Source organism: Leucopleurus acutus (assembly GCF_964270905.1).
Source record: "Leucopleurus acutus genome assembly, chromosome: 7".
In the NCBI taxonomy this organism is placed as follows: Eukaryota; Metazoa; Chordata; class Mammalia; order Artiodactyla; family Delphinidae; genus Leucopleurus; species Leucopleurus acutus.
This window is the reverse complement of record NC_139150.1, coordinates 90390409-90406393: the sequence shown is the minus strand read 5'-3', so window position 1 is coordinate 90406393 and position 15985 is coordinate 90390409.

The following is a 15985-nucleotide window of genomic DNA, read 5'->3' as shown; positions in this document are numbered from 1 at the left end:
CTTCTTTATATCTACCGAGATACTACAAAACAGATTTGTACAGTCTCCATTTCTACCCGAATCAGTGAAGCCTGTCAAGTTAATTGGTTGTGACACTCAGCTTCCAGAATGTGTAATTATCAGCTGTATTGAGTGGGAAGCTCAGATGACAGTTAATAGTACATGTAGACGGAAATCTGTGTGTTGCAGTAACTGAAGAACGAGCCAAGAATGTAACATTAATCAAAACGTCCATATAGTGTACCAGAAAGTTTCTATGTGGAAATGCAAGCCAGAGCGTTTCTTTATCTATAAACATTCCTAATTATAATTCACAGTTAATCTCTGTGCATCTTTTTCTCCTTTGAACCGCTGATATGGAAGACCAGTATATCCAACTGGGCACAGATGGAAAAATATCCCTATCCCAGCTTCACAATGAAACCACTTTTTGTGCTTGACACCTGCAGCAGCTGATAGGTGAATGTGGCTGATCAGTCAGCTAAGCAACTTTTCAAATATGAGCAGCCAAAGCTCTGGAAATAGCATCAGGCACTTGATAATGTGTCAGGAGTTCTTGTACCACAGGCAGTGGGTGGAAGTTTGCAGCCAGACAACTAGAGTTTGTGTTCTGCTTTTGCCACTTGAAAGATACGTGAGAATGAGTATACAGACCTGAGTCTGTATTCTCAGTGGTAAAAATTTGTAAAATAGCTCATAGTTTTAATCCTGGCTGCTCGTTAGAAGTTTTTTTAAAAACCGCCAATACGATGAATGGTTTCATCTGCCCTGGACCAATGACCAGTTTGGGGAGAAGAGGAGAGTCCTGGGTATTGGCATTTTTGGAAAGCTCAATAAATTTTATGAAGTGGATCAGAACTTCTGCCTTATGGATGGCTGTGTGACTCCTGCCCTGGAAGAGAGGACCTTACAAAAGTGTCTGTGTTGTTTCTCTCCTTTATGATGGGAAAGTGACATCCAGAGAGGTGAAGTGACTCAGCCAGTGTCCAAGCCAGTTAAGTAGCAGAACCAACTCTAGACCAAAGGTCTCCTAACCTGTAGCCTTATTATACTCATTAGAGAGACACTGGATCTTCAAGCTGAAAACACCAATGAAACAGTATACCTCCTCACTTTCAAAAATGTCTGGTTTGGGTGATAAATTATATGTTACTTATATGTTAAAAAATGCATTATAGGCAAACAAGTAAAACATACTAAGTGCATGTGTGTGTGTGTGTGTATTTGGGAAGTACTAGCAGTGAGAAATAGGACTTGAGAAGTTTTGAAGAGAACTGGTGTATATTAGTCAGCTTGGGCTGCCATAACAAAGTACCATAGATTGTGTAGCTTAAATAACAAATATTTATTTCTAACAGTTCTGGAGGCCGGGAAGTCCAAGATCAAGGTGCAAACAGGTAGTTTCATTCTGAGGTCTCTTCTCTTGGCTTGTAGATGGTCGTTGTCCTTCTCTGTGCTCATATGACCTCTTTATTTGTGGGAGTGTGGAGAGGGAGAGAAAGCAAGCTTTCTGGTGTCTCTTATAAGGGTAGTAATCCCATCGTGGATGCCTCACCCTCATGACCTCATCTAATTAGGTACTAATTCCATCTTGCAGGTCCCACCTCATGACCTCATGCAACCCTAATTAACCACCCAAAGGCCCCATCTGCAAATACCATTATGTTGGGAGTTAGGGCTTCAATATATGAGTTTGGGGGGGGGCACAAACATTCAGTCCATAACAAATAGTATGTAAATCTCCTTATTTTCAGAGTGGTTTGCTAGACCAAAAATTATGTCTATTATCCTGGTCCATGGAATATTATAAAAAATCCTATGTTAGTGATTCTCAGTCTTGGATGTAAATTAGAATAACCTGGGAGCTTTTATATAGTACTAATCCTCAAAACCTCTTCTCCCAATAACTGAATCAGAATCTTGGAAGAGGGTTGGGGACCAGGGTTGAGGATTACAGCCGAGGTTGGGAGCCACTGATCTCTGGGCAGCTGGGCCCTGGAGCAGAAGGAGGTAGTCAGTGACTTGTCACCTAGTGACAAGAAGGAAGTGAGACTCAGATGCCATAAATGTCTGAATAGAAGGGGAGAAGTTTCTCCAAAATCATCGCTCCTAAAAGAGGAAGGATTATGTTCCAGTCCTTACAAAGTTTCTCATGTTATTGGGTACTCTCTCATTTGCTGTGTTTTGTGCGATGTTGATTTTACATCTGTCTTAACGCTATGCAAATTCAGTGGCTTGGGATTGCTTTATATTTAGACATATATGATTTATATTATCACCAGACCTTCCTTTCTTTTCACAACACTCCTTAACTGACACATTAGCAGGTTATGTACCGGTCCACAGACTTTCAGGACCTTGAGCAAGTTACTTCTCCTCCCTGGGCTTCAGTTCTTTTCCTCTCAAAAAATGAGGGCATTGAGCAAGACTAGGGAATTGATAAAATTACAGAAGCCCCCAATCGTAGTAACTCTAACTGTACCCTTTTATCTCTTCCACACACATGCCTTAGGCACACCATTTATATCATTTTATTTTTTCTTTATGTTTGCCATTGTTCACTGTGGAAGATTGTATTTTATTCAAAATACTTGCTGCCCCTCCTTGGGGGCAATTATACTTTCTCACCCTACTGAACTCAGGAGTGGATATGAGACCTTGATTTAGCCAATGAAAGGTGGGAAGAAGTGACATGCATCATTTCTGAACAGAAACTTTTAAGAGCCAGCTTGTATTTTTGCAACATCTGTTTTTTTCTTTGCCAGGAAATCATCAATAACCCAGATAGGAAAAGTGACATATAATTTATTGTCCAAACCAGGCAGTTTTGAAAGTGAGAAGATGAACTCTTGAGAGTGAAAAGATAAGCTATTAATAATTACTCTGGGACATAGACATAAGCTAGGACTGTGTTGGATAAACTGGAATGTGGAGTCCAGATAGAGGCTGCTTTGTCAGCTTGGTTTCTGGAGAGAAGATGGCAGGGAGCAGGGCCAGAGCCGGCCCATAATGGACACACATGAGAGAGAAATCACCCTCTGTAAGTCACTAGGATTTTGGGGTCCATTGTTACTACAGCACAGCTCAGCCAACTGGTAACAGAAGTTTAATCAATACAGCTGATTGATGCAGAAAACTCATTGAAAAGTGGCCTTCTGTTGGCCTGAGTAACTGGGTCATTCAAGTGACTGCTGAACACTAAAGATATGTTCAGAGGTTTCTGGAGTTACTGGCAGCTTCTTCCAATTTAAAACAAGGAAAGCACTGTCTAAATGGGCCTTCTTATTATGTCCTGGACAGACCAAATTTGAGAGTACCTGCATCACCCAAAATATCATTCCCAGGGATTTCTTTTGTAAACTGATGTTGATTCATTTGACCAGTTTACTCTGGCCAAAGCTGATAGAATCATGGTAGAGACTCAAATGTGAGCAATCTGCAGGCTGGCCAGCAGCCTACTTAGTGGCATTGTGTAAATGCTTTGCTAATCAGACAAGATGTTACCACTGGAGCGTTCAGATCCTCCCTGGAAAATATCTGACCTAGATACATGAGGAGATAATGTAATGAGTTTGCAGAAGTTGAAAGTCACACAGAAAAAGGGGCAAAGGATATAATTGAGCCATGCTAACAGTGGTTAATAGAGCATGGTTTAGCAAGCTTGGGCTGCTGAAAATACAAGCAATTTACTTGACTACTAGAGATGTTGCTAAGTGAAATCTATGTATATCCTGATCTTGGTGAGGCCGTCATGGTGGCTCTTCCTGGGTTCCCATGAAACTTGACTTCCCCTCTTCCTTGCTCTCCCTAATGCTGGTAGCACAGATAAGATCCTCGTCAGTCTTCCTTCTATGCGTCCTTTCAGTGCCATCCCTTCCCTTTTCCAAAATATGAACCAGTATGTCCCTGTTCTTGAAACCACAAAATGTTCTAACACAGGCCAGAAAGGACAACAAAGGCTAATTACAAATATCGTAATTGACAATAGCAAAACCACACATGTAAAGTTAAAATTCCTGTCTATTTTGAGAGTGGAGCTTCTGGGTCCAACTCGGCAAGAACCTTGCACCATTTGCCTTCCCCTAAAAGAAACTGCTTTGCATTGGAATGGACTTTTACTTTGTCTGAATTTTGTTTTGTTTTGTTTTGAGGGGTTGGCTCGAATCTCCTCATAAAAAAAGTATTTCCTCTTACTTCATGTGGTTTGTCCTACATCCAGAGATTATCCTTTTATATTGTTTCTGAGCCAATATTTCTTTTTCTTATGTCTTTAAAGCTTTTGCTTAGAAATGCTGTGGCTCTTTCCTCCTGGCCTCAGTTAGGAAAGGGATTCTTGTACACTAGAACTTCATTAGCATGTGAATTAACTCTTGCAGCACACAGAGACTTAGGTCATTGGTTAGCTTGTTGATCTCTTTCAAGCCCTATAGTATGTTAGAATAGGAAGTGATGTCAGAGATCCTTGGGTTTAAGAGTACTGAGGAGTAAACTTACACCTTTATAGCCACATGGCTAGTGAACGGCATAGATGGAGTAACGCTCAGGTGTATGGATTATTAATGCAGTGCTATTTCTCCAAATCAGATTCTTATTCTCCTTTGCAACTTTTACATTTGTTTAATTCATGCTATGTATACTTTCCTTCAGATACCTTTTCTAATCTTCATAAAAGCTAGATATGCCAGGTAAAGTGCCAAGCACTGGGGTTACAAAGATAAAGATAACACAACTTTTACTCCTGAGGAATGGCAGGAATTAAAAAATAGATATCACAATTCAATGTAACAAGTGCTGTGGGAACTCAGAGTAGAAATCAACCAACTGTGCTGCTGGGAGTGGGAAAAAAGAGTTTTTGTAGAGGAAGTTACATTTAGCAGTATTTTGAAGAATGTGTAAGAGATTGACAGATGGGGTAGGATTGGGAAGAGGACGGAAAAGCAGCTTGTACAAAGGATCGTGAAAGGAATGGTGCTGATGTCAGGTTGGCAGAAGTATAGACTGTGATAAGAGAAGTGAGCTAGATGCACTTGGAAAAGAAGGTCAAGAGAGTGTCAGGCCTGACTTGTCATTTAAGGAGTTTGGAGTTTATTCTACAGGAAATGTAGATGAGAGATCCGTAAACAAGGAGAAAGGAGAGGTAGAAACAGAGGGACCAGTTGGGAAGATGGTACATACAATTATAAGGTAAAAAGTTCCAGCTCTCCCAAACTACCAGTGGTAGGTAAGGTTTGAGGCAGGGGGCTAAACTCAATCAATCTTGAAACAATGTATTATGGGTTGAAGGGGAGAAGAGGATGAAAGATAACTGAGGATATGAATTTTGGGGACCTGTGTGGATGATGTCAGCACACTGTGAAAAGAAAGGAGTGGAAAGAGCAACAAAGTTTGGGGCAAAAATGATCGGAGGTTTAGATCTGTCCTAAAGAAGGTGATGCTGAAGTGGTAGTTATAATTATTTGATTCTCATTTGCTGAAAAGGATCAAAATAAGATCTGGATTGAAGGAAGCAGTAATTAACATTTTAGTTTTGGTTCTAAATTTAAAAGGAGAGAAATAAAGATACTTGAGTGTTCTTCCAAATTTCCTAGGTTAGGTCACATAAAAAGAAGGAGAAAAGGAATTTAGGGCAGTTTGTACAGTGGCTAAGCATAGGAAAGGACCTTAGCTTAAAAACGGCATGGTCTTTAAGTTAATCACCTTTCTGCAGTACATTCCAGGACTGTGATGAGGATTAGTAGAAACATCAGAAAGGAAAGTGTCCTAGACAACATAGGCTCTGCTCCATTGTGGTAAACAGACAAACAAAACTCCCCAAATTGCAGTGGTTTAAGATAACCAATGTTTTCTTTCACTTAATAACTTTATGAAAAAGATAGATCATCTTCATTTTGTGGATAAAGAAATAGACTTGTTCAAGAGCATACAAGAGGGAGAGCTCTGAGATCTCTCATACTCCAAAGGCTGGGTATTCTCTTTCCATTCCATTGTGCAGAAATGCCTCTCACAAGGAGGACACCCCCAGTCCCAGACTATGTGCTCCTGGCCAGAATGGAGCTCTGAAGCTGAAATATCTACACTATTTTCTTTGTGTTTCCTAACTGTGAAGTTCTTCCCTGGGCAGAGAGGGAGGAGAGAATTTATCTCCCACCTCCTCTGTCTCATTGTTTCCCAAGGAGGAGGGCAGGGCAGGCCAGTGTCCACAGAGTTGACAGGGTAAGTTGACATATTGGGGTATAAATCCTGATTAGCTGCTTGTCAGCTGTGTGGACCTAGATAAGATACTTAACATCTCTGTATCTCACTTTCCTTGGCCTCTGTAATGGGAGTACTAATGGTATTTATTTCAAACGTTTATTGTGAGGATTAAATGAAATAATACACCTAGAGGCCTTAGCACATTGCTTAATGTGTAGTAAATAATCTGTTCATATTTGCCACTATTATGATGACTGTTTTAGAAACTCTTGACCTCTTGCTTTCCATTTCTTTACATGATGATTTCCACAAAGCATTGACCAGAGAAAGCTGAATTGCAGACAGTTCAGCTTATATTTATAAGTGTTTTTTTGGAAAAAGGTGGTCTTGTGGGTATGGAGTATGAAAATGTTCTGTGTGGATGGGTGAATTCCAATCATACTTATGTTTATTCTAAAGTCACAGAGTTGGTTATATGGAATCCATGAGTCTTAATTAGAGGTGTGAAGAAGGATGTGGATTTTTTGTGTGTATTTTTGATGGAGGTATAAAGTACATTTCGTAAACTGAACAAACCTTAAGTTACAACTTGATTAGCTTTTACCTAAAGTGAACGTATTTGTGTAATGCTCAAGTGATACTCCCGATAAAAACAGAGAATGTTGCCCATACCACAGAATATCCCCATGCATCTCCTGGTCAGCCCCTTCTTCCACCAAAGGTAACCACTCTGTTGGCTTCTATTGCCCTAGATTAGTTTTTCCCCTCTTTGAACTTTATAAAAAAGGAATCATGGAACATGTATTTTTGATCACTATTATGCTTGTGAAGTTCATCCATGCCATTGTGTATAGCAGTAGTTTATTCCTTTTTATTGTTGTTTGATATTCTGTCATATGAATCTACCACCATGATTTTATTTTCCAATGTTTATGAGCTTTTGCATTGTTTTCTCATTTTTGGCTATTACAATGACTGCTTTGAATATTCTTAAATATAGCCTTTTCTCTTAGTGGACACATTCCTTTCTATTAGGAATATACCCTGGAGAGGAATTGCTGGGTAATGAATATGTGTGTCTCTTCAGGTTTAGTAGATAGCATCGAATAGTTTCTAAAGTAGTGACAATTTTCACTCCCACCAGTGAGATGGGAGAGTTCCAGTTCCCTATACTCTCTAACACTGATCCATTCCATTGTTACTGTTAAATTTTAGCCATTTTAGTGGGTATGTAGAACTTTTTGACTGATTTGAATCAGCAGTTCTCTAATGCCTTGTGATGTTGAGCATCTTTTCATGTGCTTATTGGAATTTAGATTTCCTCATTTATGAACTATCAAAGTTTTTTACCTATTTAAAAAACTTGGGTTGTCCTTTCCTATTAATATAAAGTAGATTTCAAAAAAATCTGAATTTAAGTTCTTTATCAGATTTATATAATGCAAATATATTTTTGTAGCTTTTTCACTGTCTTAGTGATATCTTTTGATGAACAGAAGTTCTTAATTTTACTAAAGTTCAATTTTCAATATTTCCCTTTGTGATAGTGTTCAGTTGTCCTGTTTTGTATGCTGGATATTAGACACTTGTGAAACAGCTACTGCTGCTGATGGGTGATTGGAATAAAAGGGAAGAGATGAAAATGTTTGATTAAACTGGAGGGAGTGAGGATATACTTTTGAAGCCAGAGGGGAAGAACATCACAAAGACTAGAGGGGTCACGATTTGGGGTCAGGGAGATACAGTAGAGCAGGACAACCTTGAAGAGACTGTAGAGGTCCGACATGGGCAAGGATATGATTACTTCTTTATTTTGCCAAAGAGAGACATTTTCTAAGACTTTAACTTCAAGACAAGACCCTGGATAGAGTCCAGAGTTATGGCTTGATTTTTCTCTTTATTTTTATACTTGTGCCCAATCTATGGCAAGGTGGTACAGTGCTGATTCAAAGCTTCTGAAGTCTGAGAGGTTGCATATGGTGTAAAACCAAACCTAAATTGCTTTCAGGATCCAATGAATTAGCAGAGGTCATGTTCTCATGCATTATATGCTTAATAAGTGCCTCTTCCTTTCCTTGTACATAATTATATTAACTTAAGTAATAGCATGGGGGTGATTTAGTATTGTGATTGGGTGAAAGCCAAAATAAGGTTTTTGTTTTTTGGTTTTGTGCGTGTTTGTGTGTTCTTCTTATTTGTTTTATTTAAAGCATGGACCATAGTTTCCCTTTTATTTTAAAAAAAGAATCTCACATTTATTTAATTAATATTACTAATTAGTATTACTAATTTTACATGTGTCACCTAGGTGCTTTCACATAGGTTATCTCATTTAATCTCCACAATAAAGGGTGTGTTATTGTCACTATTTTACAAATGGGCAAGTAGAGGCTAAGAGAGATGAAATTATTTGCCCAAGAACCCTTGACTAGTAAGATATTTAAGAATTCAGATTTAAGCTATATTTTTGTAACGAAAGTCTCTGTCACAGTTTTGAATTTTAGGATTAAGAATTATTCACTTTAAGGGAGGGTGGGAGAGAGACACAAGAGGGAGAGGATATGGGGATATATGTATACATATAGCGGATTCACTTTGTTATACAGCAGAAACTAACACAACATTGTAAAGCAATTATACTCCAATAAAGATGTTAAAAAAAGAATTATTCACTAAAATAGCCTCTATTTTATTTTTATTTATGAATAACAACTTATATTTTCAATTATTTGAATATTCTAGTACCATTAATAAATTATTTTTGTATTTCATAGGCTCCAGAATATAAGCGTGAATGTGAAAGAGAGCTTCACTGTATAAAATATAGCAAGAATAACTTTTAAACATATGCTGAACTCAATGGTAACCATATATCCATGGATAGGTAACTTTTTAGGAAGACGTATCATGATAATAGGGGAAATTCTGGAAGGGTTCTTATACCTTGCTTGGAACATCAACTCAATAGGGAGAAATGTAATATGCTAGTGTGATTAAAGTCAAGTGTCATCCTATAATTACAGGGACACATATAGTCCCAATGGTCCCAGGGCTGACTTTTCCCTAAAAAAAAGTAGTTGGGCTGGATTTTGGTTGTCAACTTTGCACTGCTGTCACTCTTTTCTAAGGTTTTCTCTGCTTTCAAGAAGCATATTTGAACAAGATTTCTTTAAAAGATAGTTATGAGTTAGGATTTTCCAATGATAGGTATTTGAACAATACTTGGAAGGTACAGAGAAAGAAAGGCTGTTATTCTCAGGAGATTATTGAAACTTCACACTCATGATGGCGTCTCAGACATCTCTTTCAGCTCCTATTTTGCGGCTTGGATGACCAGAAATGGTAGATTTTCAGACTTCTCTGCAAGTACCATTTTACTCTTTGGTGGCCAGATGTGGAGGCATCTCCGATTTTCCCATGAGCTTCCACTTCAAGGACACTGTAGGCAAGCACAATAGTTTTCTGATTTCCCTGGGCCCTAGCATCTCTACTTGTGCTTTTGCCTTAGTAACTCTATCTCCACTATTTTGAACAAGCCTCTATTTTAACGCACCACATTTCAAAGCACTCAACTAAGAGGTTGAGTCCTCAGCTAAAATTCTCAGTTGCTGACTTATGCTGATTTAACTAAGCTATTCAGCCTCTGTACCTCATTTTCCTTAATTATTAAATGGGATTCAACAATGCCTACCTTAAAAAGTAGTTCTACAGGGAGACCTTCAAGATGGCAGATGAGTAAGATGTGGAGATCACCTTCCTCCCCACAAACACATCAAAAATACATCTAGGGCTTCCCTGGTGGCGCAGTGGTTGAGAATCTGCCTGCCGATGCAGGGGACACGGGTTCGTGCCCCGGTCCAGGAAGATCCCACATGCCGCAAAGCGGCTGGGCCCGTGAGCCATGGCCGCTGAGCCTGCGCGTCCGGAGCCTGTGCTCTGCAACAGGAGAGGCCACAACAGTGAGAGGCCTGAGTACCGCGAAAACAAACAAACAAACAAACAAAAAACCATCTACATGTGGAACAACTCCTACAGGACACCTACTGAACACTGACAGAACACCTCAGACTTCCCAAAAGATACCTATTTTTTTTCCTTTTTCTCTTTTTGTGAGTGTGTATGTGTATGCTTCTTTGTGTGATTTTGTCTGTATAGCTTTGCTTTTACCATTTGTCCTAGGGTTCTGTCTGTCCATTTTTTTTGTATAGTTTTTAGCCCTTGTTATCATTGGTGGATTTGTTGTTTGGTTTGGTTGCACTCTTTCTTTTTTATTACTTTTTAATAATTTTTATTTTAATAACTTACTTTTTCACTTATTTTTTTCTTTCTTTTTTCTTTTTTTCTCCCTTTTCTTCTGAGCCATGTGGCTGATGGGTTTTGGCGCTCTGGCTGGGTGTCAGGCCTGTGCCTCTGAGGTGGGAGAGCTGAGTTCAGGACATTGGTCCACAAGAGACCTCCCAGCTCCAACTAGTGACAGGAACACAACCCCACGCATCAGCAGAGAGGCTACCTAAAATCATAATAAGGTCACAGACACCCCCAAACACTACCAGATGTGGTCCTGCCCACCAGAAAGACAAGATCCAGCCTCATCCACCAGAACACAGGCACTAGTCCCCTCCACCAGGAAGCCTACACAACCCACTAAACCAACCTAAGCCACTGGGGGCAGACACCAAAAACAACAGGAACTATGAACCTGCAGGTTGTGAAAAGGAGACACCAAATACAGTAAATTAAACAAAATGCAAAGACAGAAAACACACAGCAGATGAAGGAGTAAGGTAAAAACCCACCAGACCAAACAAATGAAGAGGAAATAAGCAGTGTACCTGAAAAAGAATTCAGAGTAATGAGAGTAAAGATAATACAAAATCTTGGAAATACAATGGAGAAAATACAAGCAACGTTTAACAAGGACCTAGAAGAACTGAAGAGCAAACAAACAATGATGAACAACACAATAAATGAAATTTAAAATTTTCTAGAAGGAATCAATAGTGGAATAACAGGCAGAAGAACGAATAAATGATCTAGAAGATAAAACAGAGCAGAAAAAAGAAAAAAGAAGGAAAACAATTTAGGACAGTCTCAGAGACCTCTGGGACAACATTAAATGCATTAACACTTGAATTACAGGCGTCCCAGAAGAAGAGAAAAAGAAAGGGACTCAGAAAATATTTGAAGAGATTATAGTTGAAAACTTACCTAATATGGGAAAGGAAATAGTCAATCAAGTCCAGAAAGCACAGAGAGTCTCATACAGGATAAACCCAGGGAGAAACATGCTAAGGCACATATTAATCAAACTATCAAAAATTTAGTACAAAGAAAAAAGCAGCAAGGGAAAAACAACAAATAACACACAAGGGAATGACCATAAGGTTAACAGCTGATCTTTCAGCAGAAACTCTGCAAGCCAGAAGGGACTGGCAGGACATATTTAAAGTGATGAAGGAGAAAAACCTGCAACCAAGATTACCCAGCAAGGATCTCATTCAGATTTGACAGAGAAATTAAAAACGTTTACAGACAAGCAAAAGCTAAGAGAGCTCAGCACCACCAAACCAGCTTTACAACAAATGCTAAAGGAACTTCTCTAGGCAGGAAACACAAGAGAAGGAAAAGACCTACAATAACAAACCCAAAACAATTAAGAAAATGGTAATAGGAACATACATATTGATAATTACCTTAAATGTAAATGGATTAAATGTTCCAACCAAACGACATAGACTGGCTGAATGGATACAGAAACAAGACCCATATATATGCTGTATACTGGAGAGACATTTCAGACCTAGGGACACATACAGAATGAAAATGAGGGGATGGAAAAAGATATTCCATGCAAATGGAAATCAAAAGAAAGCTGTAGTAGCAATTCTCATATCAGACAAAATAGACTTTAAAACAAAGACTATCACAAGAGACAAAGAAGGACACTACATAATGATCAAGGGATCAATCCAAGAAGAAGATATAACAATTTAAAATATTTATGCACCCAACATAGGAGTACTTCAATACATAAGGCAAATGCTAACAGCCATAAAAGGGGAAATCACAGTAACACAATAATATTAAGGGACTTTAACATCCCACTTTCACCAATGGACAGATCAACCTAAATGAAAGTAAATAAGGAAACACAAGCTTTAAATGACACATGAAACAAGATGGACTTAATTGGTATTTACAGGACATCCCATCCAAAAAAAAACAGAATACATTTTCTTTTCAAGTGCTTATGGAAAAATCTCCAGGATAGATCATATCTTGGGTTACAAATCAAGCCTTGGTAAATTTAAGAAAATTGACATATCAAGTATCTTTTCCAACCACAACGCTATGATACTAGATACCAATTACAGGAAAAAAACTGTAAAAAATACAAACAGTTGGAAGCTAAACAACACACTACTAAATAACCAAGATATCAATGAAGAAATCAAAGAGGAAATTTAAAAAATACCCAGAAACAAATGACAATGAAAACACGATGACCCAAAACCTATTGGATGCAGCAAAAGCAGTTCTAAGAGGGAAGTTTATAGCAGTACAATCCTACCTCAAGAAACAAGAAACATCTCAAATAAACAACCTAACCTTGCACCTAAAGCAATTAGAGATAGAAGAACGAAAAAAAAAAAAAACCCAAAGTTAGCAGAAGGAAAGAAATCATAAAGGAGACAAAAGACCTGTATGCAGAAAACTATAAGACACTGATGAATGATATTAAAGATGATACAAACAGGTGGAGAGATATACCATGTTCTTGGATTGGAAGAATCAACATTGTGAAAATGACTATACTACCCAAAGCAATCTACAGATTCAGTGCAATCTCTATCAAACTACCAGCAGCATTTTTCACAGAACTAGAGCAAAAATTTCAGATTTGTATGGAAACACAAAAGACCCCAAATAGCCAAAGCTATCTTGATAAAGAAAAATGAAGCTGGAGGAATCAGGCTCCCTAACATCAGACAATACTACAAAGCTACAGTAATCAAGACAGTATGGTACTGGCACAAAAACAGAAATATAGATCAATGGAGCAGGATAGAAAGTCCAAAGATAAACTCACACACATATGGTCACTTTATTTTTGATAAAGGAGGCAAGAATATACAGTGGAGAAAAGACAGCCTCTTCAATAAGTGGTGCTGGGAAAACTGGATAGCTACGTGTAAAAGAGTGAAGTTAGAACACTACCTAGCACCATACACAAAAATAAACTCAAAATGGATTAAAGACCTAAATGTAAGTCCAGACAGCATAAAACTCTTAGAGGAAAACATAGCAAGAACACTCTTGGACATAAATCACAGCAAGATCCTTTTTGACCCACCTCCTGGAGAAAGGGAAATAAAAACAAACAAATGGGACCTAATGAAACTTCAAAGCTTTTGCACAGCAAAGGAAACCATAAAGGAGACGAAAAAAGAGCCCTCAGAATGGGAGAAAATATTTGCAAATGAAGCAGCTGATAAAGGATTTATCTCCAAAATTTTCAAGCAGCTAATGCAACTCAATATCAAAAAAACCCCACCACAACAACAACCCAATCCCAAAATGGGCAGACCTAAATAGACATTTCTTCAAAGAAGATATACAAATGGCCAGCAAACACATGAAAGGATGCTCAACGTCACTAATCATTAGAGAAATGCAAATCAAAACTACAATGAGGTATCACCTCATACCAGTCAGAATGGCCATCATCAAAAAATCTACAAACAGTAAATGCTAGAGAGGGTGTGGAGAAAAGGGAACCTCTTGCACTGTTGGTGGGAATGTAAATTGATACAGTCACTATGGAGAACAGTATGGAGGTTCCTTAAAAGTCTAAAAAGAGAACTACCATACGACTTAGCAATCCCACTACTGGGCACATACCCTGAGAAAACCATAATTCAAAAAGAGTCATGTACCACAATGTTCATTGCAGCTCTGTTTCCAAGAGCCAGGATATGGAAGCAACCTAAGTGTCCATCGACTGATGAATGGATAAAGAAGATGTGGCACATATATACAATGGAATATTACTCAGCCATAAAAAGAAACGAAATTGAGCTATTTGTAGTGAGGTGGATAGACCTAGAGTCTGTAATACGGAGTGAAGTAAGTCAGAAAGAAAAAGACAAATACCGTATGCTAACACATATATATGGAATTTAAGAAAAAAAATGTCATGAAGAACCTAGGGGTAAGACAGGAATAAAGACGCAGACCTACTGGAGAATGGACTTAAGGATATGGGGAGGGGGAAGGGTGAGCTGTGACAGGGCGAGAGAGAGTCATGGACATATACACACTAACAAACGTAAGGTAGATAGCTAGTGGGAAGCAGCGCATGGCACAGGGATATTGGCTCGGTGCTTTGTGACAGCCTGGAGGGGTGGGATGGGGAGGGTGGGAGGGAGGGAGACGCAAGAGGGAGGACATATGGGAACATATGTATATGTATAACTGATTCACTTTGTTATAAAGCAGAAACTAACACACCATTGTAAAGCAATTATACCCCAATAAAGATGTTAAAAAAAAAAAAGAATAACAACCATTGGATCATATGGTGCAACTATGTTTAGCTTTGTATGAAACTGCCAAACTGTATTCCAAAATGTCTTCATCCTTTTGCATTCCCACCAGCAATGAGTAAGTTCTTGATGCTCCACATCCTCACCAGCGTTTTTGTACTGTCACATGATAAATTTTACCCATTTTGATAGATGTATAGTGATATCTCATTATTTTAACATTGTCATTAAGCAGTCCTCTAAAGACTTGATGTTAAGCATTTTTTTCACATGCTATTGCCATCTGTTTATCTTCTTTGTGGAGGTGTCTCTCCAGATATTTTGCCCATTTTAAAATTGAATTGTTTGTTTTCTTATGGTTGAATTTTAAGAGTTCTTCGTATATTCTGGATACGAGTCTTTTATCATATATATGTCTTGCAGATATTTTCTTCCAGTGTATACCTTGTCTTTCATTCTCTTATTAGTATTGTCACAAATCAGAAGTTTTAAATTTTAATGAAGTCTAACTTATCAATGTTTTTCCCCAAGGATTGTGCTTTTGTTGTTGTAACTAAAAACTTCTCACCAAACCAAAGACTGTTAGATTTTCTTTTGTTATCTTCCAGGAGTTTAATAGCTTATAGCATCTAATATTTATATCTATGATATATTTTGAGTTAATTCTTGTGGAAGGTATAAGAACAGTTTCTAGGTTCATTATTTGGCATGTATATGTCCAGTTGTACCAACACCATTTGTTTAAAAGTCTATGCTTTCTCCATTGAATTGCCTATCCTTTGTCAAAGATCAGTTGATTATATCCATGTGGGCCTATTTCTGGGCTCTGCATCCTGTTTCATTAATCTATCTATTCTTTCAACGATATCATGTCCTTTTTAAAAATTTTATTGAAGTATAGTAGATTTACAATGTTGTGTTAATACAATGTCTTTTTTAAAAATTGTAGTTAATTTACAATGTTGTGTTAGTTTCAAGTATACAGCAAAGTGATTCAGTTATGCATATATGTATATATATTCTTTTTCAGATTCTTTTCCATTATGGGTTATTACAAAATACTGAATGTAAATCCCTGTGCTATACAGTATGTCCTTTTTGTTTACCTATTTTATATACAGCAGTGTGTGTATGTTAATCCCCATCTCCTAATTTATCCCTCACACACGCTATGCCTTGGTAAGCATAAGTTTGTTTTCTACGTCTGTGAGTCTATTTCTGTTCTGTAAATAAGTTCATTTGTA